Consider the following 15,159-nt stretch of genomic DNA (forward strand, 5'->3'; position numbering starts at 1 on the left):
GTGTGTGCATGGGGGAAGCAGGCATTGCAGAAGTACTGATTCATCATCTCACCCAGGAATCCTCAGCCTGGCTCACTTTCAGCCTTGCTTCCTTGAAGGGAGTTTTGAGCATTTTTGCTCTTTTAATGAGCTACGTTGGAAGATAGTCTTGTGAAGCAGAGGTTCCACAAGAGCAGAAATACTGTCAAAGCTGCTTCATCCAGGAGCTTGTATTAACTACTCATTACCAGTGTTTGTCATTTTGTTTTCTTCTGCCGCTGTTTTGGTGTAAGCATTTCCAAGTGATCTTGACAACAGAAGATCACATATCTTTCAGATGGTCAGATGCAACTGAAATGTACTCCTAGCTCCAGGCAAAGTGTGTGTGGGCAGTGCTGGCTCCTCACAGCTAGGGGCAGGGATTGGGGTGGTCCTGCTAAAGGGTAGCTCATATGGGCTGCAAGACATTGTGTGCAGCTCGTGTTTGTGGTGTACACCTTGACCAACCCCTTTCCTTGCATTATGGGGGCTCAAAACACAAACCCCTCCTCTTGAAAGGGTAAAATCAGCCTCCTTAATTCACTGAGAAGGAGCCATGAAATGGAGGTGCTTTTCCTGGCATTTCTTGGTGTGAGAAATTTTCCTAACCAAGTGACCCCGTGGGAAACATTAGATTGTGGGAATGGGCCACAGTACTGGGGCTCAGTGACAGGCTGAGCAAGGCTCATCTCCCAGAGATGGTGAGGGCAGGGCCCAGCCCTGCTGATTCCATCTGGGTTTCACTATTTAATGCTCTGGAGATTGTAAATCAAATGCAGATCTTACAGATCTTTTTTGTGTCCTGCCTTCCTTGGAACTGCTGCAAGATGTGTGTCAGGTATGGTCTGTTTGGATGCTACACTGGGTCAAAGTGGAACATGGTGACAATTTCAACAGGGAATGAAGTTCTGCATGCAAAGCTGAGTACTAGGAGTATGCAGAAATACAGAGATACACAGAAATCTGTGTGTCTGTTTGCAAACTAACTGCAGCGGGGCTTTTTAAGAAAAATGTCCCAATAGCTGCATGTTTTTCATTAGGAGGAAAGGAAGAGGGAGAGCAAAAGTGCAAAGTCGTGGTTGTGCAGAGAAGCTCTCACACATGTAACTAATGCAGTAATTCTCTGGGTTAGGAATCTGACCTAGTTATTCCCTTTCAAAGAGAAACATGACTTTTTTTTTTTTTATCACAATGACTGTGAGAATCACCCTTCTTGACATAACTTCCCAAAACGAGATGTTTCCTTTCATAACTTTAATCTCCCTACTCCATTAGGGGATGAAATAACAGCCTTTATTAATATAAAAGGAAGTAAGTGACTTGGAGGCAGGGATTTTACCTGTAAGGTTCATTATGCATTGCAAGTGCCTTAGAAATCAGAGTTATGCTGTTGTAGAGTCATGTAGTCAATCTTTTTAACATCAAAGTCACAGTGCCAAACTCTTCAGCACAAGCAGTTTTGTGGAGGGGTGACTACCATTGGCTGGTTCTTTGCTCCATCAGTGAGATTGTTTCTTTAAGTGCCTGTAACAGAGTGAAGTAGCACATAGCAGTTTATCTCTTGATTATCTTTGATAGAAATAGGATTTTAAAAATCAGATTATATTTCTTAGAAATTTGCTGGAGTGGTTTTTTGTAGCTAACTACACAAAACATGTAAACTGTACTCACAGAGAGGCAGATATATGAGACATGAACACTTTTGTTTATAAAAAAAATTTCACCCATGAAAAGTCAGTAACTTCCTTTTCATTGCATTTTCTTCTGTCTCTCATTATTAAAAAACCCCAAAACAACAACAAAAACAACCAACCAAGCCTCCCTGTTTGCTCTTCTGTTTTCTTCAAATGCCTCAGTTATTCAACAGAAAATACTGAGTTAGGACTTAAGTTCTAAATAGCAGGAGGCTTTGGAACTGGCAACAGCATTTGGGTGAAGACTTTCAGAATGTACCAACCCAAGCAGTATAGTCATTTAAGGTAAATTCCATTAATTTACATCTTTACCAGAAAATACCCCTATTTTTCTTGGCTTTGTCTGCATGACAGATGCCAAGAAACTTATGTTCCTTGGTAATTTCATATTTATATGCCTACCCATACAATATGTTAAAATAAACTTTTTTCAAGACATTTATGTGCCCTTTTAAAATATATATACATTTTCTTTTTCAAAGCACAATTGGTAATATGAAGGCTTTGGTTTTCAAGCTGGAATGAGTCGCATCTTATTTCTTAAGGATTTTTATTCTAAATTTTGGTATATTTTATACCAGGCCGTTATTAAAATTATGTGCATTAATTTAAAATCCTATGACAAAAATAAATAGATATGCAATTACTTCAGATCTTCTTCTTAGTAATAGGATATATACCATATACAGTTGCTTCTAAATCCACCTAATTGATTGTCACTATATTTATGCAACATTCTCTTCTACAAGCTTGCAATTTACATTTCATGGAACACTACAATGTGCATTTATAACATTATTTTGACCCAGCTTATTTTAATAGTATGATTTCAAAAAGGAAAAGAAAGGAGAGTAATCCTCCTCCCCATCTGTAAAGCACACCCAGTGTGGCTTGGTAAGGTAATGAATAAGAGATCTGCCTTGCAACCTCTCTTCTTTTTGTGCAGTTTGGAGGTGACTTGGTCAGATGCCCCTGGGGTCTTCTTCCAAGATCTACAAAACAAATAGGGCTGTCAAAAATGTTAGCAGCAGAGGCAAGGAAACTTCTAGCTGAGAAATCCTCTCTGTTCTACTGCTAAAATGAAATACAAGGAGATGGTGCTGATCACAGCTTGGATCAGGTAATTGTCGTTCAGAGGAGGAGAATTGGGCTTTAGCCCGATTTTATAATGTTAAAAAAAATTACACAAAAGGGCTGGAATTATCTCGGTCTCTAGTACGATTGCCTTGAATACAGTTTGTACAAAGATGTAATCTTCATTTGCATCCTGAATACTTGATGCCTGCATATCTTGAAGGTATAATGTTTCTACTGAAAATACCCACATACTCAAATTTGGCATACTAAAGCATCTCTGCTCCAGGGAACGAACAGGTCTGAACTAACTGAATGCCTGTGAAGAGATGTAAACCTGTCTGTAAGAAGGAATGCAATTCATGGTACAAAAATGGGAAGATTTTTCAGCCTGGTTCACTCTGTGCCTGCGATTCCATCATACATACAGCAGATAGGTGATTGTGGAGCTACTGTTCTGCATAAGGACGGAGTCCTTGGTGCATTTATTTATGGATGTGCCTAGTAATGCTCCACCTGAAGCCTCTGTGCTGTCATATTTACTTTGCATACAGCCTGACTGTGCATCCCTGCTCGCTGCCAGCCCTTGGCATTGCTGGTGTCGCTGCCTGCAGCCCCGCCTGTGGCACAAGTTTCTGCTCTCCCTCACACTCCCCCTTGGCAGCCCTGAGCTTGTCTTGGGGAACAAAATGTGCTTCTTAAAGAGCTGTAAGATCAGAGATACCTTCTTCAGCTGAAGTAAGTAAATCAAGTCCAAAACTCACCACTTTTGAAGAGTGAGTCTATTTTCCTATTCCTTTGGGTTCTTTCCTTCTCACCACCATTCCAACAGTAAGCTGTGGGTTGAATGCTCAGTTACTCTTTCTGATATGCAAGACAGTAAAAGAAGAAATAAGTTTGTGATTTAATATTGTTTTCATAGAACAATTGGGATAATTCTACTAAAATGATGTTGTTTATATCAATTCAGCTGTCTAGGTATGACTCATGTAATTTTTGTGTCATAGGGGGCTGTCAAGCACTTGGAGTGCAGTGGAAATCCACTTGGAGTGGAAATGACTTCTAAAGAGGAAAGGTCACCTTCAGTGTGTATGGACAAATAATACCAGATGTTCTTTCAGAATAATAGGGAACAATCCATCACTTCTATTTCAGAGTTGCTTAGTATGCCCTTATTTTAGTATTTATCTCATGCAAACAATCATCTAAAAATTCTTCTGCTTGTCTCGTTGACGTAAACAATTCAACGATACATTGAAAGTGACTTCTACATCTGTTTGCCTTGTAACTTATTAATAAGCACACACTGTTTAATACATAATTTTTTAAAAATTAAGAATTTATGTCTGAGATATATTTTTCTTTTCAGAGAAGTGGGAAAATACCTTTGAGTTTGATATTTTTTTCCTTTTGTATCTGCTGTAGACGCCTATATTTTCTGTCAAGATACAGGGTAGTGGACAAAACTTTGCAAAGGTCAGGGAAAATATCTTTTCAATACAATGAGACAGTGGAATGCTGAACAGGGAACCCAATCCTGGAAGGTCACCATTGATTGTGAATAATTTAAAGAGTCAAAACCAGTACCTAGATTTGCTTTATGATTTTGCATTCGAATGATGGCCTTAGCCTGCGGTCCTGTAATCTAGATTTTTCTGATGGCTGTTAGCAATACTTTTTTCTTTTCCATGCTGAGATGTGGTTTCTTAGAGCTTACATTTTCACATCCTGGATTTGTGTCTCAAGGTTGCTTCCTTGTGACTTGGAGCTTTGGTGAGGGAGTTACAGTCTCTTTGTTTCCAATATGCTTTCATGCATGATATATCTCCTTATATGCATGGCATATCTACTAAAGAAATTATAATTATCAAGTTGGCACTGTCTGCATATGGTCTATCAGGGCACCTCGACATTTGCTGAGCACTGATTCTTCTGCTCAGTATAAATTAATGGGAAGTTTTAAATCCTGAGGTATCTTCTCTAACCTGCTGATTTACACAGCACTGCAGAGGGACCATTATCAAAACAGGGATCTGAGTGAGTGACAAGGAACTAACCGTGTGAGTTCTTGGGGTTTTTACATGATTTGGGATAATTAAAGTTAAGCAAGGATTGAGAAATGACTGTGAAGAGCAAAACACTTTTAAACAGCTTGAAAACAGATGATTTCAGACACCATAAGGTTCCTCTCCTGTGACACCTTTCAAACAGCTCTCACAGACTTCAACTGGCACCAGCTGATGCTATAAAGAGAGAATTCAGTCATCACTGACCTTTTCTGGCTTTATTTCTATGGGGGAGAAAGAGGTCAGAGTGCTAAAATGCAGCCCATATGTGTCTCAGAAAGGTGAATATTTTAAAACACATTTTATGTTTCCTTATGTGACTACCTCTCTAGGCAAATGAAAATGAAGGTGAGAGCAAAAAATCAAGAGCAAATATTGACTCAGAGTGATCTTAAGTTCAGTACAGTTTCTTAAAGTTCATCATCAGGTTCTTGTACCCTTCATATGTATGTCCCTTCCAGCCTGAGATCCCAGGGTGACTGACTGTTCACACAGACTAGAAAAGCACCACTTTTTCAAATCTCCTGCAGGTTTCCTTTTGACATTCGTGCACCTGGTTCTGACCTTACTTGTTACATTTCACCAGCTGCTGGCTGCTCCTTAATCACAGTATCCTCAGGGTTTCTGGAGATTTTGTGACTATTTAATAAATCATGAGATAATGGATATTTGAAATTAACCAGATCAGTGACTAAAAGTTGTTTTGGGAGCTCAGATAATGGCATGCTCAGTGCCTGTGAGGAGCAGTGCTGCTCCTCTCTTCTGCTCCCTTCCAGGTTTCATCTGGAGCAGTAGCCTGTGGTGCTTTCCAACAGCTCCACAGCTGCTAAAGCAGTGACCCAGAGCAGCACAGGGTGAGGAGGATGAAGGCACCAATGTCACAGCCTTGGGGCTGAAGTGGGTGTTGTGAGACTGGTTCATAATGCTCCCAGTGCTCAGGGAAAGAGAAGCAGTGATGGAGAGAATAATCTCTACACTCCAGTGTCTTTTACTAAGCCACAATCTGCTTCAGAAGCTTATTTCTGTATGCTAATAAAATGGAATTGCCTTTCTGAAAAGTGTCAATGTCAGCACAGCATGCAGACTTGTATACAGACTTTTAGAGTGAAAAAAAAGAGTTCATAACCTCTTTTACTCTAGTAATTGCCGTTCTTAATTAATAAGTCTTTGTTATCTCCAAATTGAAGTAATACTGTGAGCTACTCGTGCTTCCTGCTTAGCTTTAGTTAATTGTGCAGACATTTGAGTCAGCAGTGAGTAACCTGGATGCCAAGTCCATATGCTACTGTTCCCTGCTCGGAGGGCACCGTTAGTTAGCACGCTGCCCGAGCTCTGAGCATGTGGGAACCACTGTGTGCTGTGAATGTGCTGCCCTGCAGACTTGTTTCACTGCCAAGATGCCTCACAATCACACATAATTTTTCAGTGTCACGTTCCCTTTCAGGGAACTCTCCTGATACAGGCTTTTGTTTTCTTTTTTTCTGAGCAACCGTGAGGTGCTCAGAGATCAGGAAGTGAAATCTGCCATGAGACCTGGGAGGGCTTTATGAGGTTTGACACTCCCCTTCCCTTCCCTTCCCTTCCCTTCCCTTCCCTTCCCTTCCCTTCCCTTCCCTTCCCTTCCCTTCCCTTCCCTTCCCTTCCCTTCCCTTCCCTTCCCTTCCCTTCCCTTCCCTTCCCTTCCCTTCCCTTCCCTTCCCTTCCCTTCCCTTCCCTTCCCTTCCCTTCCCTTCCCTTCCCTTCCTTCCCTTCCCTTCCCTTCCCTTCCCTTCCCTTCCCTTCCCTTCCCTTCCCTTCCCTTCCCTTCCCTTCCCTTCCCTTCCCTTCCCATGCCAAGGTAGCAGTGCCCATTAAAGTAGTTATTTCCCCACTTTCCTCCCTTCTCTGAAGCTTCACAATGCCCTCTGAATCTGTATTTCGGAGGATTCTTCTAGGAGATGTAGAACTGAAATACAGATAAATTTAGCTGAAAAAGAAATGCAACCCTCCCCAAATTCTTTAGTTAGGGCAGATGGTATAATCTGGCATGCTAACAGTGCAATGCCATGTGTGAGATACCCTCACACAAAATCCAGCCCCTTGCCCTGTGACCTGTAATTCCCAGTGGGGTGTAAGCAAGGGGAAAACTGATCAAGAACCAGCCATTCAAGAAAACAGAAGCTCAAGTATAAACTCACCATTCTGATAGTTTCTGAAGAAACCTGAAAACTTGTCCTGTCTTTCCAGTTCTACCAGTTGGTCTAACAAGAGTTGTTACCTCTTCCTTTAAACTTTTCAGCTGTTGCATTTTCCCTGCTAGGAGCTGCACAGTTAGAGGTTGTGGGCCAGGTTTACTGAAATGAATGGCACTTCATAGCACTGCTGATTCACTGGCACAATGGACTTGATCCAGTCTGTCATGTTTCTTCAAACCCCCTCAGGTGGGAGGACAGAAGCAGAAATATCTTCCCACCAAGGTGTCAGAGAACCTCAGCATAGTTAAAAGACCAAATTGATGTATTTTCTATGCACTTACCTGGTCTCTCTTCCCTCTCAGAACATCTCACTCATGGCTACAGTGGGAAATTCTAGGATAACTGCAGACTCCCCAGGGTCATTGGTTATTGGTGCATAAATCCAGCTCTAGAACTGTACAAAAAGCAGTGAACAAATATAACATAAAAAGTGAAAGGTGAGAATAGAGCACTTGTTGTATTGGGTGACACCACTGATCATCACTTTTGCTCTCTTTTGTCTGCTCTGATTTTGTGAACAGAATTTTAATCCTGTCTCTCAGTGTTCCTGTAACACTGTACTCACCCCTAGTTTTCTTACCTTAGTGTGGGGTTCTACCACGGGGAAGCTTGCAGAAACTTTCCTTCCCTTTGGAATTCATTCCCATCCTTATTTTGTTCCCTGCTGTGAAGATTGAACCACATCCATTGCTGGTGCTATGCTCTGGTTAAGCAGAATAAATTCTGTCAAAAAAACAAATCAAAAAGTGGGACCATTTCTTTCCTTAGTGGGGGGCTCAGCAATATTTTAGAGCTTGGGCTTCATTAGAGCAGTAAATGAGACTTGTTATTTGAAACTAAGCAGAGTTCATAGTCCTTTCCCAGTCATGGATGATTGCACATTGTGCTCTTAGCAGTTTCACTTGCTTTCATATTTTTGAATGGTGATTTCTGCATCCCCAATAGGCTGGGGAAGTCCTGGAAACAGACTTAATATTGCATATGTTTGGAAACTTCTGGGCAGATGTTTTTCTTTGGAAAAATGCTTGTTCATTGAAACTGAATGCTGCTGGGGACATGGATTTTGCTTTTTTTCTTAGCACTTATATTTTGCTGTAGATTATATGATTATATAACTAATTTTAGTTGGTACAAGATAAAAGGCAGAATAATGAAAAGAAGAAGATTACTGGATTTTTAATACTCTTTTGTGGGGAATTCCAATTTTTCAGTTCACTCTGGAATGAAGCTGCTTTTGCAACTCCAGTAGCTCATGTGAGAGGCATTTTGAAACTGGCCAGCACTGTGTGCTGGTCTGCACTGCTTGTCCACCTCTTTCCAGCTGTCTGCACTGACTGCTTTTGCTGTGGTCGGTGGTGTGACCTGCCAGGAAGCACTGGGAAGGTTGTCTAAGTATCAGTCTGGAGAAAAGACTGTGGCAGCAATGAGCAACTTCTGCTGAAGCCAGGCAATGGAACAAAGCTGGAGGAGCCTTGCTGGCTGCAGTACTGGCTTTGGAAAGTCTGAGGGGAGAGTTTCAATAACTTTATTTATCATTTGCATGGCAGTGTCCTCTGCAAAGAGAAGAGGAAACAATGAGAGTCCTAGGAAAAGAAAGCAGAAGAGGAGAAAGTAAAAAAAAGGAAAAAAATTGATGGAGTTTTCACATTAGAAAAAATAGCAAAACTACTAGAGGAAGAAAAGGGGTAAAAAGTGAAGCTAATGGAGCAAGAGTTGGCTCCATATATGTTAAACATGCTGAGAGAAAAGACAGGATGACTGTGACAGAGAAGCTACAGAGACAAAACTGGGGAGAAAAAGGAAAGAAGAAAACCAAGAGAGGAAAAAATACCAAGAACATGGTGAGGTTCCCTTCCTAGTAATTTTCTGGAAACAAACAGTGGTTCTGGGTATGAGGTGCTATTTTCTGTGTATTGAGCAAACAATAAGCACAATTTTTGAATTTTGGTACATTTTCCTATCTACTTCAGTGTTTTGAGAAGCATGATATTACCCTGAAGTCTGGTAACAGGAGCAGGTTATGCTGTGAAGTTCTATCACTTTTAATTTATCTGGCCACCATGGATGTCACAAGGAAGAAGTGTCTTGCAATTACTCTTTAATTATATGATTAGTTAATAGGGTTTCCTATTAAACACCATGTAACTACGTGGAGATTACCATGTAATTACCTTTAGAGGATCCAAAACTAATTAGCATATAACCTGTATTCTTGCCTTGTGGTTCAGGAGGCTATAATCTTGTAATGATATGGTGCTCACTGTGTTGTCAGCCTGCCACTACACACTAATTTCCACATAGTTAAACACACAGTAGTTTTCACACAAGTAGTATTTGTGTTCTGTTACCAATTGTCCCATAAACTTGTGCCCCTGTTGGCACTGACAATGACTTCAAGCAATTACATTTTTAAATTGCCTATCTGAAAGTCTTTTGTTAAACCCTTTGCTTGCTGCTGTGCTGTAAAGTCAGCTGGATGTGAACAGTAAAAGCAACCTTCAGGCAGGAGACTTGTTTAGCTTCCTTCATTTGCTTCACCAAATCCAATGCCAAAAGAACATGTTTGTGTTACTGATATTTAGTGTTCATTTCTGGGAAGCAGTGGCTTCTGGGTGGTGAATGCTGCAGGTAAAGCACCAGTACAATAATCATAATACAATAATGTGTACTTTAAAGATAAGCACCCCTGCCCAAGTTTAAGGGGAAGTAAATTCCTTCTGTGTTGTTTCACTTGTAAAATTCAGCTGAACTACTGGTGAGCAAAGCTCACTTGCTTAATAAATAGAGGCTAGGTTTTATCTTTTACCAGACAAAAAAAAAATATTTAAGAAATAAAATCTCTGTGATTTTACATAGGTAAGAGCAAATAAACTGTGTTTATCTACAGTCTATTCTTTGCTATTCAGTTTCCAATGAAAAGCTCCATCATACCTCTCGGCTGGGATAGGACAGGAAAAACCACCACTATAAATATAGTTTGGTTTATTTTTCCATTTTCCATTTCTTTTCCTGTCTCTTTTCTCAACATCTACCTTTCTGAAACACATTCAATATATTATACAGTTTTCCTTGGACCTAGACTAACTTCAAACACATAAATCAACTCTGTTGAGCCCCCCATTCCTCCCCACCTTCTGCTCAGAGGGCCTTGCTAAGCCCTTCTAGGAGGACCTGGAAGACACTGGTGTTTGAAGTGATGGCTAAGACATGCTAACAAGGTGGCTGGTTGTGATTTGGGTCTCATTAATTCTGTTGCCCAAACAGTTTGTGCCCTGTTGCAGTTCTGTCAGCTGTGGGCACAATAAATTCACATTCCCGTGTTCAGGCTGCCCAGAAAATTATTCAGCTGGAGGAGACCCATGTGAAACCAGATTGTTGCAGATATCACTACCCAGTCTTTGTGTACTTCACTCTGACAGTGACATTCTGCTGGGTTTGAATGTGTAGTTTTTTTTCCCAACTAGTTCTGTACCCATCTTCCAATAGTTTAATCTAGACTGTATTCTCCTAGCCCATTTGTGCTAGGGAATATAATGAGAGATGGTGTCAAAAGCCTTAATAAGTCAGGATGATGTGCACTTATTCTTTTCTATTGCCATGTCTTCTTTGACAAAGGATATTACAATACCTTGACATGACTTGTTCTTGGAAAATCCATTATTGGCTTTTATTCTCTCTCTCTCTTTCCCTCTTCCTCTTCTTCTAAGATCTTTGAAGTAGTTTGTTTATTTCCTTAAAAAGGTTTTCTTCCTGAAACCATCTCTGAGATTTTTTTATGCATTACATCATTTATCTTCATAAAATACATCACCCTATCAACCCTTTCTGGTGTGTATCTCTATAGTGTCTAAGATACAAAACCCTGCTGCTGCTGCAGTATTTACAGAGATTGGTCTGAAATTCCCTAGCACCTCCATTCACTTCTTTCAAATAACAACATGATATTCCTTTTTCCCTTTTCCTAAACCTCTTCATTTGATATTCATGAGCTCTGAGAGAACTGCTAATGCTTGTGACACTCTTTCACCTACTCCTTCAAGTATCACATGATGAAATTAGCCTGACCAGCTGAACTGAAAACATCCAGCTACTCTCTGATGTCTTTTTTGCTCTTCCAGGCAGCTATATTAACCCATCTGTTGTTGGTACTACTAATGTTAGCAAACTGATTACATGAATTCAATTCTTGGCCTCTTACACATCTACTGACTGCTTTCTCACCTATGACCAGCAAACCAACTCTTGTTGTGGTCTTGTTTTTACTAATAACATATTTATAGAAATACACTCTTCTTGCCCAGTAAGTTTTTTCCTAACTGTATCTCATCCAGCCCTTTTATGATTTTGCTGCACCTTTATTTTAGATCCATTCTTCTGTGCCCTAACTTCACACTTTTGGGTATGTTTCCTTCTTGTCTTGAGAACAGTGAAGAGCTTGTATACAGAGAGATGAGGAGATAAGCACCACTTTATACTTAAGTATTCTGAATAGATATATGAGATCACATTCATGTGAGATGCATAAATACATGACTACACAGGAATTCAGATGCACAAGGGGACACAGGTTTGGCAGAACCAATGTTAGAGAAAATTTTCCTGAGCTGTGTGTGATCTCTGCAGTGGAGTGGTCTTTTTTTGTGCAGTGGGTAAGGTCCAGCTTTGCTGCACCTGTTACTTGGGACTGATGAAGTGATTCATCATTTCAAATGAGATTTCTAGGAACTGAGATCAGGCAGCAACATTACAGAAGACTCATTCACTGTGCAGGAAAGATGCAGGATAAACTTGGAGGCATCTTTTATCTTCCAGATTGTTTGTATCAATGTCTTCATTTTTCTCTGTCATTCTTCTTCTCACATTTCACTTTTCTTGTCTATCTTGAGATGTCAGAAAACTGTGGAAATCCACTGGAAACAGGGGAAGCCCAGCATGTCCAGACAAAGGTAGCAAGTGTCAGAAAGTCAGCAGGTGCTCTCAGCTGCAGAGTCTGTGAGTAGTCTGAGAGTGAGCCACTGCCTGTGAGGTTATTGTGGTGGCACTGGAGTCCTTGGTGGGACTGGGATTCTTATTACCCCAGGCTGGGAGCTGCACTAGTGATGAGGTCTGCTGTGGAGTCCTCCTTGGCAATTTGTGTGATATCAGGAGCACAGTAGGGCTATCATGTAGCACCAGAATCCTGCATGCTTATACTGATTTTAGGGGAACAAATGAGGAGAGGAGCTTTAGCAGCTCAGTTTCTTCTGTTTACTTGAAATCTCTGAAGGTGACAAACCTGTGGGCTCTTTACCAATGCTGCAAATATAATCAGTTTCTTTACCTGTAGATATACTGCTACTTTGAAATAAATGATCTGTAATGAAGCTGTTTTCACCTGGGATGCCTGAAACCTGATATTTGATGAGAAGGTGAGGACAGCATTGTCCATCTTTGTCTACTCTCTGGTCTGTGATGTACTAAATAACTATGGGAACATGTTGTGCAGCTTGTGCTGGCTCTGAACCAGAAGCAGCTCTGTGTGTTTGATAATGAGATCAATGCCATGAGGGGCAGACTCAATGCTCACTCTCAAGTTTAGTGCATGATGTTTTGTGCTGTCTGCCAATAAAAGATTTCTGCAGTACTCAAAGCCTGGCTGCCTGGAACCTTTCTAATTTTTTATTGTTAATTTCTCTCATGTTATGGAAAAATCATAGTGACTTAAGAGGATACTTCTGGGTGGAGAGTATATACATAGTTTACTAGACTCTTAAATGCAGCAGAGGGAGAAATCTGTGGGATATGTTAAGTTTTGATCTGGGAACAGGTGCAGGCTCTTTCTGAGGTGGTAATGAGGATATTGAAATAATAATATCCTAGAATGACAGAAGTTTAGTAGCTGACAGAACAGGTGGAGTTCACTTTTTGGAAGCATACATATGAAGTGTATAAGCGGCATTCAAAATTTGATTTCTTTAAACTTCCTATTCTCACAAGAGCTCTGTTACTTTCACCTGTTCTGAGTGGAGAGAACCTCCTGACCAAGTCATGGCATTGGTATTTTACTGAGAGTTAACTAGAGCTGTTCAATGTCCTGTAGACCCTGCACTGGTGTGAGGTGGAGGACTCTCCTGGTTCTCAGTTCTCCCTCCCTACCTAAAGGCAGAGTCATTTGCTGTGTGATCACAGACTGGTTCCTGTGATGGCACATGCATTCAGGGTAGACTCTGTACTTCCAGCTTTTGTTAGCTCTGCTCCCAGATCTCAGACTTCCATATGGGACTGGGTGCCTTGGCTTATCTCCTGAATGGGGTGCTGTGATCTGGACAACTCAGCAATGGTGCATTTTCAAAATGGTTCTTGAGTTGTCCCAAAGAAAAAGTTATTTAACACGTTTTGTTTTAATTTAATTTGGATTTGTTTAGTCACCTATAGTAACCTTTTTCTCCTCTCTTTTACAGAATGTAGATTTTAAGAGTACATTTTTTCTGTTCATCTTTCTGAGTGTCAGCTGAGAGCAAAATGAAGTTACCTGTCAGCAGCTGTGCATGAAGAAGTTTTCTGAGGGACCAGTCGGATGTTTTCCAAACATTTTCCTATTTTTTTTCTATTGCAGTGATTCAGTAGACACAAAATCACTCCAAGCACTGTGGTATGTTTAAACTGTATGGTTATATTTCCACAGTTGTAATAAACAAGCATAATTTGTTTAGAAACTTCTATTACCCTCTACTGTTCTCTATTGTAACTCGCTTGAAATATTCACCCTGCAGATGTTAAAAAGGTCAAAATCATCTGCTTCTGCTCCAGCCCATTATGGAAATGTTACTAAATTGTGTCATACTTATTTACAAAGCTACATGATTTTAATGAAAATAAGTTTTCAAATGCAAATATTTTACCTCTCAAAATACTACTGAAAAAGCTTCTGAGGAGAAAAAAAAAGGTGAATCCTAACAAAACAGAAAGGCTAAATGAATTCCAGATGGTATATAGGATGGTATTTGTGCTTTTCAAACCAAAACTGACAGGAGACTGTTATGAAGTGTACTCTGACCATAGTTATTCGTGGATAGCTAAGGTTTGGCACTGGAAAAGGCACTGCTTGTGCAGGATTCATGTTTTATATTCACATGGCATTGCCTCAGTCTGCTATTGTACAAAGCTGTGCTCAAACAAATAATCACTAGAATGATTATTACATTTTTACATATTTGGCACAATGTTTGAAGGTGTACAGATATGATATAGTGTATTTTTCTGTAGTGAGATGAACATTTGTCTTACCAGCCTTTGTCACAGACATTTCACAGACTGAGTATCCCAAAACCATTAAAGTGTCTCAGATTCTGAAACAATTGCTTCTCTTTTTTAAGCAAAATAAATTTAAGTATTCATTCAACTTGCTGTTTACATGAAGTTGCTGAAGTACCATAATTTCTGTCTCTAGGTTTTTGCTTTTAAATCTTCCAAAGGTCCTGTCCTTAGGCTAAATTCACAGTCATAAAAAAATTGACAATGAATCTGGTCCTAAATAAATTTGAATTAATTTCTGAATCTTTTCTGTTTCTATAATGTGCATTTGATAGAAACAAAGATAGTGCTCTGCTGCTCATCTTAGAGATTCAATTCTAGAGGAGACTCGGGCTATTTGCACTTCTGAATCTGCTACATTATATGGCAAGGCTGTACAAATGTTCTCTGTATGGATGATATCCCTTGCATAACAAAATTAAGAAAACTGGCCAAAATTGTGTTCATGATCACTAAATAGAGATCACATTCACAATAAAGCACAGATGAAAGGAAAGAAGTGGCAAAATAACTGATAAAAACAAATACTTTTTCACCAAGGTGCCATGTGATTTTGGGACTCTTAACAAAAAGTGCAGAATTAGGCAAAAAATAAGTAAGAAGGAGATAAAACATATAAGTACATTTCAAGCAGAATATATTGCTTGATGATGTTGACTGACAGAGCACTATATATAAAACAAAGTATTTGTGCTCCTGTATTTGAGAAGAGTTTTAACAGCTTGAATGAAAATCTTGTCCTTTTTCTTTACCTCTCAAAAAGCTGTGTATTTAATCTAA

The sequence above is a fragment of the Erithacus rubecula genome, assembly GCF_903797595.1.
Source record: "Erithacus rubecula genome assembly, chromosome: 6".
NCBI lineage: Eukaryota > Metazoa > Chordata > Aves > Passeriformes > Muscicapidae > Erithacus > Erithacus rubecula.